This window comes from Micrasema longulum, unplaced genomic scaffold (assembly GCF_059751315.1).
Source record: "Micrasema longulum isolate JH-2025_06_02 unplaced genomic scaffold, ASM5975131v1 h1tg000241l, whole genome shotgun sequence".
NCBI lineage: Eukaryota > Metazoa > Arthropoda > Insecta > Trichoptera > Brachycentridae > Micrasema > Micrasema longulum.
Genome location: NW_028277446.1, coordinates 350,624 through 365,974, shown reverse-complemented (window position 1 = coordinate 365,974; position 15,351 = coordinate 350,624).

The following is a 15,351-nucleotide window of genomic DNA, read 5'->3' as shown; positions in this document are numbered from 1 at the left end:
GTTGGTTTGGGCGAATGAGACAATCCATTTCACGTCTACCTAGTTTCAATATCCATTTTTTTATAGCCTTTTTGAACATTTTTTGTTACTAATTCTCTGTTGATAAGGTAAAGGGAGATAAGTCAACGAATATACTTTAGTATATACTATATACTATATAAGTCAACGAATATACTGTATAGTATATTCGTTGACTTATCTCCTTTTACCTTATCAATACAAAATTGTTTTTATGGACAGTGGAAGTATGTAGGTTACAGATTTTAATAGCATAATATTTAAAATCCCTTCGTCCAAAGTGGTATTAGTTTGTATTTGTTTAGTTGTCTTTTTGTTGAGGATCTAGTGATTATATTATTTGTATGTGTTAAACACTTAAAACACTTTTTTTTTTTTTTTTGCACCACAACGGGCCAGGAGGCCCAATCACAGTGGTGAATTACATTACAGAACTACGAGGCTTGAGAAAAATCACATTTTAATTTTTTGTGTTCTCACCGGGAATCGAACCCGGAACCTTCCGTGCGCGAGTCAAGCGTTTGACCACTACACCACGGAGGCCGCCGTGTTGTGTTCTTGGGGTTTTGTTGTTCGTTTGAATAAGAATAGGTTTTGAATATGTCTCTCTTGTTTATTTAAATGAATTAGTTGTGTTTTTTATAATCTTCAAATTTACATTTTCGTATCACATTTGGAAAGTATTTTTTTTTATAAATATGCTGGATTTTAATACAAAAAAAGATTGATTCTTATTGTGCTAAAATTATAACAAGAATAAAAGTGATACCAATACCGCAACAAATTTTTATTACTGTATACAGTAACTTATCCGACGCTGTTCTGTGGCCGGTGTTTGTGTGAAAGAGACAAAACGAAACAACGAATTCGTGCGTGCTAGTCATATGATCGACGTATTTATGATTTTAAATTTATTTTGATATAATAGGCAAAAATTATATTATAAATTTTATAATTTCCATAATTTTCCATAAAAGTAATTATTTAATAGTATTTATGTTTTTTTTCAAATGTCTAAATCTCGGAATATTCTATCTTTTGCTTGTGGTAACACGATGTTACATCACCGTGCTTAAAGGAATTTTGTAGCACAGCCTTTTGAGAGTTTAGTAAATCAACAGATTTTAAATTAACAAGCAGCATATCGTTGTGTCGTTATGTTGGCAACATCTGTTAAGTAACGATTGAATTTTTTTAAAAGAGGTAATTTAAGTCATTTAAATTTTAACGGGGATTTTTATTTTCAAAGAAAAAGGAAAAATACCTAATTAATTTTGAAAAAAATATTTAAGTACATTTTGTTGAAACAAAATTCTGTAATCTGAATCAGAAAGGAAAATCACTTTTAATAAATAAAGGCATTTTGCAAATATTGCCGTCATAACGACTGCGATACAGTTAATATCCTTAATCTTTTTCTTCAATACAATTAACAAAGGTACCTAATAAAAATGACAGTCAAGAATAAAATAGGAAAGAAGTTCAAAATGTATTGAAAATCTTTTTTTTAATTATAAGTTTTGAAAACACTTTATATTTTGTCATTTTAGTCCTAATTATCGAGCGAAAAATTTAAACATCATTGTTAGACCTTAATTCTGATGATGGATCGAAACTTCAGAAAAGAGTGCAAACGTCACCTGACATAATAACCCAGAAAAAAAAATCTGCATCTGTTCGTCTGTGTATATCTTAAAAATTATAAAATAAATAAAAAACAGAAAATTATTCAAAGTATGAAAATATTAAATTAAATGTACAAATTGACAAATCATAAGAGTTACAACAATTAACAGTTATGTAAATAAAACGGTAAATAAACGTTAGTTTTATTTTTACTTTTAGAAACTTAATTTCGAGATAGTTTTTCCAGTCACTGGTAGCAAAATTGGCACTCTTTTACGCCCTAAGACAATTTTATTATTGCTTTTCAAGTAATAAAACCTATCCAAGTTCAAAAAAAGAACACAGAATCAGCTCCCTAAAGCTAAGTGAGCATAAAAATAAAAGTTGATCAAACTCCTTCCCGCCAAAAGTGAGTTTTCCCGCCAACCGAGGGACAAAATGGCAATTTTATTTCTAATAAAGAATCGTAAGTAGGACCCTTCTAGTAATAAGGGCTGTTTAGCCAAATACAAAAGGTGAATAAACACAGAGATGTAAAGAAAAATGATAGATGAAAAAAAAATACCGGGAAAAAAATGCTTTTGAATTTTTTTGTCTATGGGTGTTGTTTTATAAAATGTCAAATAATTATTTGAAAACAAAAAAAGAAAAATGTGTTATTTTTTATTTTCATCGCCATTATTTTTTTATTGCCACCCAGTGGAGCGTAGAGCACTACATTATAGCTCTAAGCACAGGGTGTTTCTGTACCTCAGAGGCAGACGGATGCAAATCCTAACGTCAAATTTTCAACCAAAGCTTTAAGAATCTACTTTCTCCAAGTGATTTCTAATAATTTATGGCGTTTATTTGTATTTTCAGTATCTTTATACATTGGTTTTTTTATTTTAAGACTTATATTTCTTCAAAATCAATGGACATGATCATAAACTAGATACGAAAATCGAAATGTCATTTCATCAAATTCTGGATTTGCATCCGTCTGCCTCTGAGAAACAGATTTATATAACCGTCTCATGGAAGCTATTATTTAAATCTTATGCTTCCAATACCAGTCCAAGAATAATAAAATATCCATCTTTCCACTGACAAATCCACGTGTCATTTTAAAAAATAAGTGTAATTTCTAAAACCCCGTTGTGCGCTATAAGTCTAGCTTTGGTTACTAAGGTACATTTTTGGTCTTAGGAAATATGACCACATTTCTGATTATCGTAGGCAACTGAAATGGCTCAAAATTAGACAGCGGAGAGACCATCACTCCCTCTCACTTCTGTTCAATGTACTTCATAGTCCTAACGCTCTTATATACCTTCGTGAAAAATTTCAACGTTTATCAGTTCATGGTTTACCTCTTCGTTCTCATTCTCAGGGCACTCTCTTAATACCCATACACAATTCCTCTTTCTTCTCTAACTCATATAGTGTCCATGCGGCTCAACTGTGGAATCATCTCCCATCCACCATCAAAAATGTTACTACATTATCTCTGTTTAAATCACGTCTGAAGAAACATCTCCTTTCTCTTCGTTAATCTCTCCTCCTTTCCTTTTTCCTCTTTCCGCTTTTTTCCTTTTTCCCATTGAGTAATAGTTTTGATTTAAGGTAATTTATAAACAAATACGTTTATTTCTATTTTTATATATTTTTCACTTTTCAATCTTTTTTTTTTTTTTTTTTCTATTAAATATGTTCTGTAACTTGAATTATAAAAATAAAACTTTTATTTTATTGGTTGGTTGGAAGAAATTGCCATTTGGCAATTAGCCCGCCAATGTACAAATAACATTATTTACAAAAAGTTAAATAAATAAATAAATACTATATTTTATTTAGCAATGCTTGTATTTAGTGCGCCGCTTTCATTTATTTTTCTTTTTACGTTATATACAATTCCAAATAATTGAAACAATGTGTCCTCACCAATAACTTGTGCCGAGGACATTTAACAGTTTTCTTTTTTTACACTAGAAAATATACACAGAAAACATAATAAACACATAGATATTTACAAAATTTCAAACCAATTAAAAACACTTCACATGCCATTAATTTCCCTCTGTATACATAAAAATTATTTATATTTAAATAAACCTCAATTAAAACAAAAGGTGTGGGCCTAGACATGATATTTTTTATGACATCTGACAGTTCGTAAGACGGTATAGTTAACTTTCTAAATATCTCTATCTGCCTTAGTATGACAAACCCGGCTCTATATATATCTCGACACGTGTTCTAAAAAAGATATGAAAAAATCTGCAAATAATAAAATAGTAGCAATTATTTGACGGCTGGAGGCTGCTTTTTTAAATAGGGCAGCATCTAGCTACATTATCTCCGCATCTAGATGTTCGTTTTTTAAAACGAACAGTTAGACCGAAACAAAATTTAATTAGTCTTCAAAATTAACTTCTCGTTCGTTTTTTCAATTGGCCTTCAAGAAAAAAAAGTACCTACCTAAGAATAATTAAAATCTTAAATAAATCGTAATTGAAGCATAAACTACTCATTAGAAAAAAAAAATGACATTTTTAGTGTCACCATGTATTCCCCCGGATACTTGACAATATACTAATATTTTACATTTGAAAAAATACATAAAAATATATATACGCAGAGAAATTTACAAAATTTGAAAACAATTTAAAATACTACACACGTTTTTAATTTCTCTATGTTTTAATAAACATTTTGTCTCAAATGGCCAGCGTCATTTTTTGTGTTTAAATTGATTCAATATTAATAAATCAGGGGTTAAGATGATGATCTAATCCATCAATCAATCATTGGACTCTATTAAAATACAAACAATTTAAATATCAAACAAATAAATAGTTGCAAATTGGCCTATTAAAAATCTATGAATGATTGATATTATAAAAAATATATTTGTGGAATAGGAATTTTAAAATTATTTACGCCGAATGAGACCAATCATATTACTTTTACCTATCTCCACTATCCATTTTTTATAGCCTTTTTAAAAAATATATTTATTTATTGTTTTAATGGACAATGGAAGTAGGTCATGGTTTTGATTGCATATTACTGAGTTTTATTTTGACGTATCAAATTTAATCACATAAAACTTCGCACATCCAATCGTCTATAAAAAACTTAGTTTATAAACTGTACATCAAATATATAGACCGTTTGCGACGAATTCTTTTTTATAGGACGGGTAAAACAGGATTCGTAATTGGGTTAAGGATATAACTGACATAAATGTTTGACATTTGTTATGCAAAGGTTGAGACATTAGTTTGAAGTGCTTAACATATAAAATGATATTCGAGGAAATAGACAAAGCCTTTAGTTTGATATGCACAAAGTCCTTGGCCGGTCGGAATAGAAAAGGATAAATTTTACTACCCTATCTAAAATCTTCGCAGATTTCACATATTATTTATAACATGTGTGTAATCAAAACTTCTGTAATAATATTATAATGAATCGAGATTACATTTAACAAGTAATGAGGTCATGACCCAGAATACAATGGAAATTAAACAGAATTATCCTCAATTGTCTATATAGTATAATCTAATTTTTGAAAGGGATAAATGTATAGCTAATTTAACATAGTTATGCCAAAAGCAGCCAGTCCAAAATTTTGACAGAAAAAATGGTATATTGGTGTTATCGGATGCAGTTAGATCAATTTTATATTTACCTTCTGAAAATAGTGTTGATAACAAAAACGGCATTTCTCAAGATGTTGATGGAAAGATCTTGTACTCTTAGTGGATAAATATTTCAATTTTATAAATTAATTTTAATACAGAATATAACCTGGTACATTCGAAGTTTAAATGTGCTATCTTTTAATATTAGATCTGGCTGTTTTCTGCAAAATCCCTGTTGAAGGTTATGTTGTCAGTCAGACTTCAAAATTGGTCAAATTCACAATTAAATTCAACAGTTTTCATTATTTAAAAACTTTCAATGTAAAAAACGTTGAAACTGTTGGGTAAATTTGATTATTCACTATTTTTACAAAAGCGCTATTATCTCATTTTCCCTTTTCTATGGCTGGCTGCTTTTTGCATAACTACGTTTAATTGTGAGATCGGATCGGTGGAAATAGAGATATTCTGAATCAGATAAAATAATTCAAGTATCTGAGAAGTATGATTATAAGGGATGGATATACTGGAAAAGATATTGAAAGGGCGGTAAGTGCCGGGAACAGGGTCAACTGAACACTTAAATCTACCTTGGCAAAAAAATGTTTGTCTCTGGAGGCAAAACTTGCAGCTCACAGTAAAGTTATGTTGCTGACTCTTGCTTTTTGAAATGTATCTTTAGTTTTTTGTCAAGAAAATTGTATTTATTTATCATAACCAATCAAAAAACATGTTTTGAAAAATTGACGATTGTGCAACTTTGATACTAGGGTCCTCAAGTGATGATTTTGAAGTTATTTAGTTGTAGGAATCATCCCACGATTTGCTATTATTTATATATTTTGTACATGTCCAGATCGATGAGGAATTTATGTCTGTGTTCAATAGAACCAGAATACTAGACGAGTATTTTTGACTCAGTGGTTGCTCATTGGTTAAATCCTAAAAACTTGTTCCAGATTTTTCCAAATTTTTAGATTTAAGTATCACTCGTCTTTAATTTATTACATATTTTTATTTTTTTACTTACATATACGGCCTAATTGCTATTTTCAAAACTTACAATGTGAACATATTTGGTTGAATTATTTTTAAAAAAACATCAATATATTTTTATTATTTTGAATTCAGGATCTAAAATTAAACCTAGAAAATATAAAAGAAGTTTAAAAATTTTGAAAAGGGCAAATGAAATAATAAAATATTCGAAAAGATTAATATAACAAGAAAATCATAAAATTACTGTTGTATGAAATAATTACATTAAAAATTGTTGTAACATTGAGGGAAAACATTTTAAGACAGAAATTTGGAATTCTTGGCGTTTATAGAGCTTATGACCTGTCATGGGCTGGTTCACACACTGTGTAAAATTCACCATTCTCCCTATGTTTGAACATCCACATGTCCTCAGCTCTTCCATCTGTTGACTTTTGTGAAGAAGAAGAGCTGAAACTTTTATCAATTAAAATATGAATAACTCCATAGGGAGGAAATCCAGCCAGTCTGCAAGCATTTGAACATACTCAAAACATTGTTGAATCATGAAGGTTTTATTTTCACTCACCATCTTTGAAAAAATTTAAAATAAGATAAAATTAAAACAAAATTATTTTCATAGACAATCTTGAGTACACAAGGCATCATCAGTGGCGTTACAGCCCGTTGTGGGGCCTGGCTTCTCCAGAATTTGTCGCCATTCGTCCCTGCACCCCGCGGCTCTTCTCCAGTTTGTCAGGCCAATCGCTCTAATGTCACTTTCCACATTATCCAGCCATCTTAATTTTGGTCTGCCTTCCAGACAAGTATAAAGAATCTTTTTTGGGGTACGGTTATTATTTATTTTCTGCACATGGCCCAACCATTATAACCTTCTTATTTTGATGAATTGTGCAATGTTGAGTTCGCCTTACTGTGCCTCTAATTCATGATTAAACCGTTTCCTCCACATTCCGTTTTGGTTTAAAGCACCAAATATATTCCTTAATATCTTTCTTTTGAATACTAATACTATATTTTCATCTCTTTTTGTCATAACCCAGCATTCGGCAGCATGTGTAATGACCGGTCTGAGGAGAGTTTTGTAAATAATGGTCTTAGTTTTTTTAGTGAACAATTTGGATCCCAGATGTTTAAACAAGCCATAATCACATTTGTTTAACACAAGTCTAACACAAGTATCTTGGAAAAAATATATGAAAACAGCGAAGATAAAGAAAAGTAAAGAAACATCCATAATATAAACATACCTGAAGTGACGCTTTGCAAAAGAACTTTCACTAAATAGCATGGCAAATAAAAGTTTTACTCAGCATGCAAATTCGTACCGAAGTGTTTGGGAAGATCTTGACATTTGCAAATGCGTTTTATCCCTTCAGAGGGAAGTTTGGTATTTTTATTTTTCAAGACTTGCACTATTTAAAACGTTTTTTTTTTAAAATGATTGTAATCTTGTTGATTAATAGAATCATGATTCAGATATAAGTTATAGAACTTAAAATACATATCATGTATTAATAAAAAGTGTTCATTTAGGTATCATCATCATGATAATTCCCTTTTCCGCACCCAGGCATGCATGATCTACTGAATAAATATTTCACAAATCACAACTTATGACACCAAAACACTTATCCGCTAAAACAGTACTCAGAGATTTAAAAACTACTCTTACTCAAATAAAAGACATAACCCCTACAATACATCACACACAAAAAATGTAATCACTAGATCCTCAACATAAAGACAACTTAAACAAATACAAACTAATACCACTTTCGAACAATGGGATTTGGAGTATTATTCAATTAAAATCTATAACCTCCTTCCACTATCTATTAAAACGATTAGTAACAAGAAAATGTTTAAAAAGACTATAAAAAAACGGATAGTGGAGCTAGGTAGAAGTAAAATGGATTGTCTCATTCGCCCATACCAATATTGAATCAACTGCTCCACAAGTGTAAAGCTTATGTTAGGTTTTTGTTATTTTCATTGTGCGTTTTGTAATATAAATAATATAGATGTACATATATACCTAGTTTTTAAAACATTCTGAATATTTTGTTAATTATCTCTGTTTATTAAGTAAGTCTTCTTTGTTTATTCTCAAATGTAAAAACATTTTCAAAAAAGTATATTGTTATGTGTCCTCGGCACGGGTAACCCCAGTGAGGTCACATTATTTTTATTATTGTTTATAGTTTGTAAGAGTAAAATATGAATAAACAAAAAAATAGAGTACTGTATTTGTAAATCAAATGCATCATATTAAAATAATCCGTTACATGAAAGTAAGGTCTTTTCAGTCTTACGCTTCAGGCGCCGGTCCTAGAACAGTGAAATAAACAATCTTTAAAATCAATATTTCAAACTTAGAATTTTTCATTTATTCCTTTACCGCACCCAATGGTGCATAGAGCATTGCATCGGTTCTTATTGTTATTCTTAGTGGTGGGGGTCAGCGCTATGCAAACTCCTGACGTCACTGCAACCTGTGAAGGTCTATTGTGACGGGTCCGCGTGAATAGTTCTCGCTTTCCAAGTCCAGTAGCTCAATCACAAATAACGATTGACGTGCTAATAAACGACGTGATAACAATTTCTCGCTGTGGTTGTTTATCGTATTCGCGATCACAATGGAACATGCGTGAACACCTAATATTGAATATCAAAATATTTACGTTTCGCGACGTATAATCCTGCTCCGCAATCTCTCATTTGAAATTTACCGGTGTAAATGTGGAAAATATTCCAAAACTGCTATTTTTATTTATGTATTTATTATTTATCATGCTATCTATTGCATTTAACTGGTGATTGGCAAGCCAAATGTCAAGAAAAGCAGACGCCATAGTAATTGTAATTTAATTTTAACTTTTTCGTATTAGATATATTATTTTTCAAATGCAATATATTATATATAGTTTATATTTGAAGCATTAACTTTGTGTTAGTGCTTCAAATATAAAATCAAAAATAAAAATTCAAAAATAAAAATCTCCATCCCTGTTGTAATTTGTTAATCTTAATGACCCCCGAGGGGGTGAAATCCAGTCTTTTGTCTATGAACATTTGGACAAACTCAAATATTGTAATTTTACATCTCTGTTATGTGTTAACAATTACGCTTTGATCTCCGTTTCATCAGTATTTACGACTGAAAAAAACACAAAAAACGAAAGTTTCTTTTTAAATCACGAGATTGATTTTTAGAAGTTGTAATAGAATATTCCGTAGTTACTTCAATAAGAGATCTTGGGGTGATTCTATCTAACAAACTAAATTTTCATGAACATAACACATATCATTAATAAATTTCTTAATTTTATTGGATTTATTAATAGAGCTACATCCAATTTAAATAAAATATTAACTCTAAAAACACTTTACTGCTCATTGGTTCGTCCCATTTTTTAATACGCCTCCGTAATATGGACTACTTTATATGTTACTCATATAAATCGCATAGAATCAGTTCTGCATTAATTTATAAGAAAAATTGCATACAAACTAGGAATCACAAAAAATCACTATAACTACACTGACATGGAACTTTTCTTGAATATGTCCAGTCTCTCACAACGTCGATTTAATGCAGATTGAATTTGCATATTCAAATTACTTAATAGTTTACTTGATGTCTCAACTATTCTCCAACAAATATCTTTTAATGTTCCTTCACGTGGAGAAATAATAAAATTCAGTTCCTCGGTCATCATAAGACTAATTATGGTTTCCATGCGCCTCTACCGAGAATGATTTGATTTGTAAATGAAAATCAAGATCCAAATTATTTTGACTGTAAATTGAGTTTTTTTAGAAATAGACTGAAGAAATATTCTCAATAAATTGACTGTATGTTTGTAGTATTAACCTGGGTTCCATAATACCTGTCTAATTTATTAACTTGTCTTTGCTTTTTTTTGTTGTATTGCTTCTATTATTTGTTACAGTATTATTATTGTTTTTTGTTGTATATTTTGTATAAATTGTACATTGGCCGTAAATTTGGTTAGTAAATATTTTTATGATTATAAACCTATTCTAAGTAGATTAACAAGAATAAGAAGGCAAAAAATAAACAGACAGTTTTATCTTTCCCGCGTTCCCATCAAAAAATGTTCGTAAAATATTTTAAAAGTCTGTCAAGCTATTTTAAACGTGTTGTTTTTTACTCCATTTTGTAACCAGACACAGTTTAATATTAACACTTAGTTTAAGAGATGCCTCCACTGAGAAAGTGCTTGCTAGATAAAGCGCTAGGGGTAGAAATAGTGTGCAATAAAAAATAAACTAATAAATCACGCTATCCTCGTCCCGTATCTTCGAGGATTTGCGTCCTGCGAAGTCCTTTGCCTACGAGTTTAGCGCGGACCGGAAAAGCAGGCAAATAAGCCCCGAAGGCTTTTGTTAAGCCAAGCCTAAGAGGTTATGGGTTGCAGTAAGTCTAGACTCATCCCCTCAGGCTACGTTATCGATGGCTAAAATATCGCAGGGGTTGAAAACGGAAGCTTTAACTGGTAATAGTATATTTGCGTATAACTTTATCAAGGGCATATCACTAATACGATATATCGATCGGAATTCACCAGACTAGAAGTATCAAAATTTTATTGAGTTTGAAAGTTTCCGAACATTTGAAAATAAAATATTTTGTTCTGTTATCAAAACATTAAATGATATGAAAATATTTTATTTAATATCAAAGAGATTTGAATAAACACTTAAATGTAAATATAAATTATATTAAAAATAATATTTCTTGATTTTCATATATATTGTTTATTTATTTACATTTTTATATTTGGATAATTTATATAGCGTCTCCAATTGTGATATATTACAATTACGCTATAAAGGACCTAGATTACAGCACGTCTTGCACCTACAGACCGCATGGGCAATAAGAAATCTAGCCCCTATTTACATTTTGTTTACTTTTTATTTGACAATGAAATTTAGAGTTTTAAAAAATGAAATAAAAACAAATTTATAAAAATAGAAGTTAGATTACAACAAGTCTTGCAGCTGCTGAGCTCATGGACGGTTGGAGTTCTAGACCCCATTTACTAAATTTAGATATTTGATAGTTGATAACATTTACCTATTGAAACTAGATTACTAATCGTCTTGCAGCTACAAAGTGTAAAGTATTTATGCTAAAAAAGTAAACAACAAAAAACTAAACAGATAAAGCACCGTTTCAACACTATGGATAACAAAACAGAAAAAAATATTTGAAGGGTAGCTTTTACTAAATATTATAAAATATTTTTTGAAATTGACATGCGTATGTAATGGTTGCCTACTAAAAGCATGTGGTTATAAATTGGCGTGTTGATTTTCTATTTTTAGCCAACAACTATGGTGAATATATATATATGTATATGGATAATTTTTATAGCGCCGTTTTTGTGAAAATAACCTCAAGGGCGCTGTACAATAAATAAATATCCCACCACGTCTTGCAGCTACAGAGCGCATGGATGGTTGGGATTCTTGTTCCTCACTTACTAAATTTGGATTAATTATGATATACAGGAGCTATATTACAGCACGTCTTGCAGCTACAGAGCGCATATACAATAAGAAATCTAGCCCCTATTTACATTTTTTATTTGACAATAAAGTTTAGAGATTTCGTGATATTAAAAAAATAATAATAAAAAACAAATTTATGAAAATAAAAGTCAGATAACAACAAGTCTTGCAGCTACTGAGCGCATGGACGGTTGGAATTCTAGACCTCACTTACTAAATTTGGATATTTGATAGTTGATAATTTAGTTAATAATATATAGTAAGTTTTGCATGTTAGTTTAATTGGTGTACTGAAGAAGAGACGGATACATCTCGAAACCGGTAGACATAGAAAAGTCAGTAAGTGGTTATATACAAATATTAAATAACATTGATAAAATCGTTTGACCACAAAGTTAATACTTTAAACAATCATAATATTTTTTAAATATATGGCGATGCTAATAGTAAATTTCTATGGTGTTTAAAAATGAACTGCTTTAGTACCATAATCCAGAAAGCAAATGCGAGAATACATTTTCATGAAGAAAAATAAGACCGCGCATCCTCATACCACGAAACAAATTATGAAAATTGTATTCTAGTCGGCCTCGTGGTGTAGTAGTCAGCGCGTTTGCTTGCCATGCAAGATGTCTCGGGTTGAATTCCCGACATGGTTGGCACCCGGATCGTAAGACTAATTATCTTACCTTCATGTAACAAAAATGATCAAGGTTTGCTGCGATTGATTTACCAATTCAGTGCCCTATGAACTCTTGTTTTTGTTACGCGTAAAACAAAATATTTTTAGACAGTTTAAGCAAGGAGTTGGTTTTCACTGTAAAGCAATATTTTTTAAATACATATTAAAGATCTGTTTCTAGGAAAAACTGAATAAAACTACATATTACATTACAATGACCCCGGGCCCGGAAACAAAGCTGTCGATGGAACTACCAACCAGCGGCCCCTGTTATAGTTTTAATTAAATTTAAATACATGTAATCCAAATACATTTTCTTTATAAAACTTCATAAAATTATATATTTTACACCAATTTTTTATTATACACATTCAAACAAAACTTTTATTCGTATAATTGTTATTACCTTATACTTAAATGATTTTAATTTAAATTCTTTTATTAAAATATTACAACAGAGATGAAGAACATTTAAGAGAAGGTAATATGGAAGTCTAGGCATCTACAGGGCTTATGACCTGTCAATGGCTGATTTAAGTGGCCACTTTACACACTGTGTAACATTCACCATTCTGCCTATATTTGAACATCCATATTCCATCAATTCTTTCATCTGTTGATGTTTGTGAAGTTAAAGAGCTGAAACCTTTATTTATGCGGGTGAGATTCATCTAATTGAATTATTTCACCTACATACTAGGCAACGCCTGAAAATATTATTTTTTCAATTTCTATACTTCTTCATGGACCAGGTAATTTATCAACAATATTTTGAGTTTGTCCAAATTTTTGTAGACAAGGACTGGATTCAACTCCCTGGGGAGTTGTTGATATTAAAATATTACAACAGAGATGAAGAACATTTAAGAGAAGGTAATATGGAAGTCTAGGCATCTTCAGGGATGTTCAAATATAGGCAGAATGGTGAATGTTACACAGTGTGTAAAGTGGCCACTTAAACCAGCCATTGACAGATCATAAGCCCTGTAGATGCCTAGACTTCCATATTACCTTCTCTTAAATGTTCTTCATCTCTGTTGTAATATTTTAATATAAACAACTCCCCAGGGAGTTGAATCCAGTCCTTGTCTACAAAAATTTGGACAAACTCAAAATATTGTTGATAAATTCTTTTATTTCCGTAATTATATAAAATCATGATTTACAACCCCTGCTTGCACTTGTATATAACATAGAAATTTGTTGTCTTCCACCAGTCTGACGATGTCGGTCACGACAAAACCTGGACACTGGTAAAAAATTATTTAAAAAAATATTAAAAATTATAAATAAAAGGGGAGTAAAGCTATATACGAGTTTTTATTGTTATAATTAAAATGCAGTTCCACCAAGAAATGTCAGTAGAAAAACTCAATACATTAAAATAACATGATTTCAAAAACACAATTATAATTCGACACATGTTGAAAATTAACCGGAAAAAATATTACTATGCTAAAAACACTGACCAGGACACAGGATTGTATTCCCTTAGTGGGAGGGATTTGAATGGGAAACTCTTTTATGTTTACCATGTTGATGTGCCATGTATTTTTTAAAATTGTAATTTTGTTTACAAAATAATATCTGTGGTGATATACTCGTTTGTCTGTGTCAACTAATTACTCGTCCCAACAAGTTAATTAATAAATAAATAAATATGACTGTGTTGCTATCAAGACTAATAATTTTGTGGATTTTTTTTTGCAAATCGTTGGTAAAAAAAAACAAAGTTCATTTTAGAGGTTACGATTTATGTAAAAGGTCGCGTTTACTATCTAAAGGTCATGTAAGCTTCGTTAGAAGGGCGTGTAACAGGACCATAATATTTAACACAGTCTACGTAATTCATTAAGGAAAGTTTTCAAAAGTTTTTTGAGCTTAACGAAGCTTTTTAATGGCTTTGCGATTTTCAGCCGAGATTAAGTTTCGCTTTGGAGTCATGCACTTATGAATAATTCATGATGGTGCTATTAAAATTAAAAAACATACTTGGTATTAATTACATAATTCAGCATCACTGATAGAAATAATTATGAATACAAAAAGGAGTTATTATATTCTTTACAATTTATTATTTACCTTGTCGACAAATTGCTTTAAAGTAGATGATCAGCCATTTTAATGGTATTGGAGAAATAGCACCAGTTAGTTTAACTGCTTTTAGATGGTCAGGCTCAGATGCCAAATAGCCTGCGACAGTGACTTGTTTTTCTGCTCAATTTCCGCACAGTACTTATATACCTACATATGTGCTGTACTAATAATATAATTATCTTTATTTGTTTTTTTTTTTATTTTAATGGGAGTTGCTTTATTATTTACCTTGCTTATAATATACAAGGTTTTTTTTCAAAAAGTGGATTTTTCTGCAATTAAATATCTTAAAATTTATTTAAACTATTGGGATCAGGAGGGATATATTAATGTGGGCTAATCAGGAACTTCTCAGCATTTGCTCACGTGGAGAGGAAACCACTTAAAACTCTTCAGGAGAAGCCGGCCTGTTGGCAGAAGTCAAAAGACCTCCCGTTCCACTAGAGGAGTGTTCGGCATTTTGTTCCCTACTTTGGTTTATTTTACCAATTTCCTGCGCTATATTTATCATGTATGATACTACCTCTCGTGTGAGTTCTTTATTACCTATCACCGATGGGATGTCGCATAGATCTTCACCCAGGCCTCTGCATCGTGCTTCCAGCTGTTGTCTTTGAAAACTGAAAAAGGGGCAATGCATCAACAGGTGAGGGACATCTTGAGGAGTTTCATCGTCGCATGGGCAGCTGTCGATCTCTGAGACCTTGATCTTATTTTTTGCATGTTGATCTGTTGCAACAAATCTTAATTTGTTAC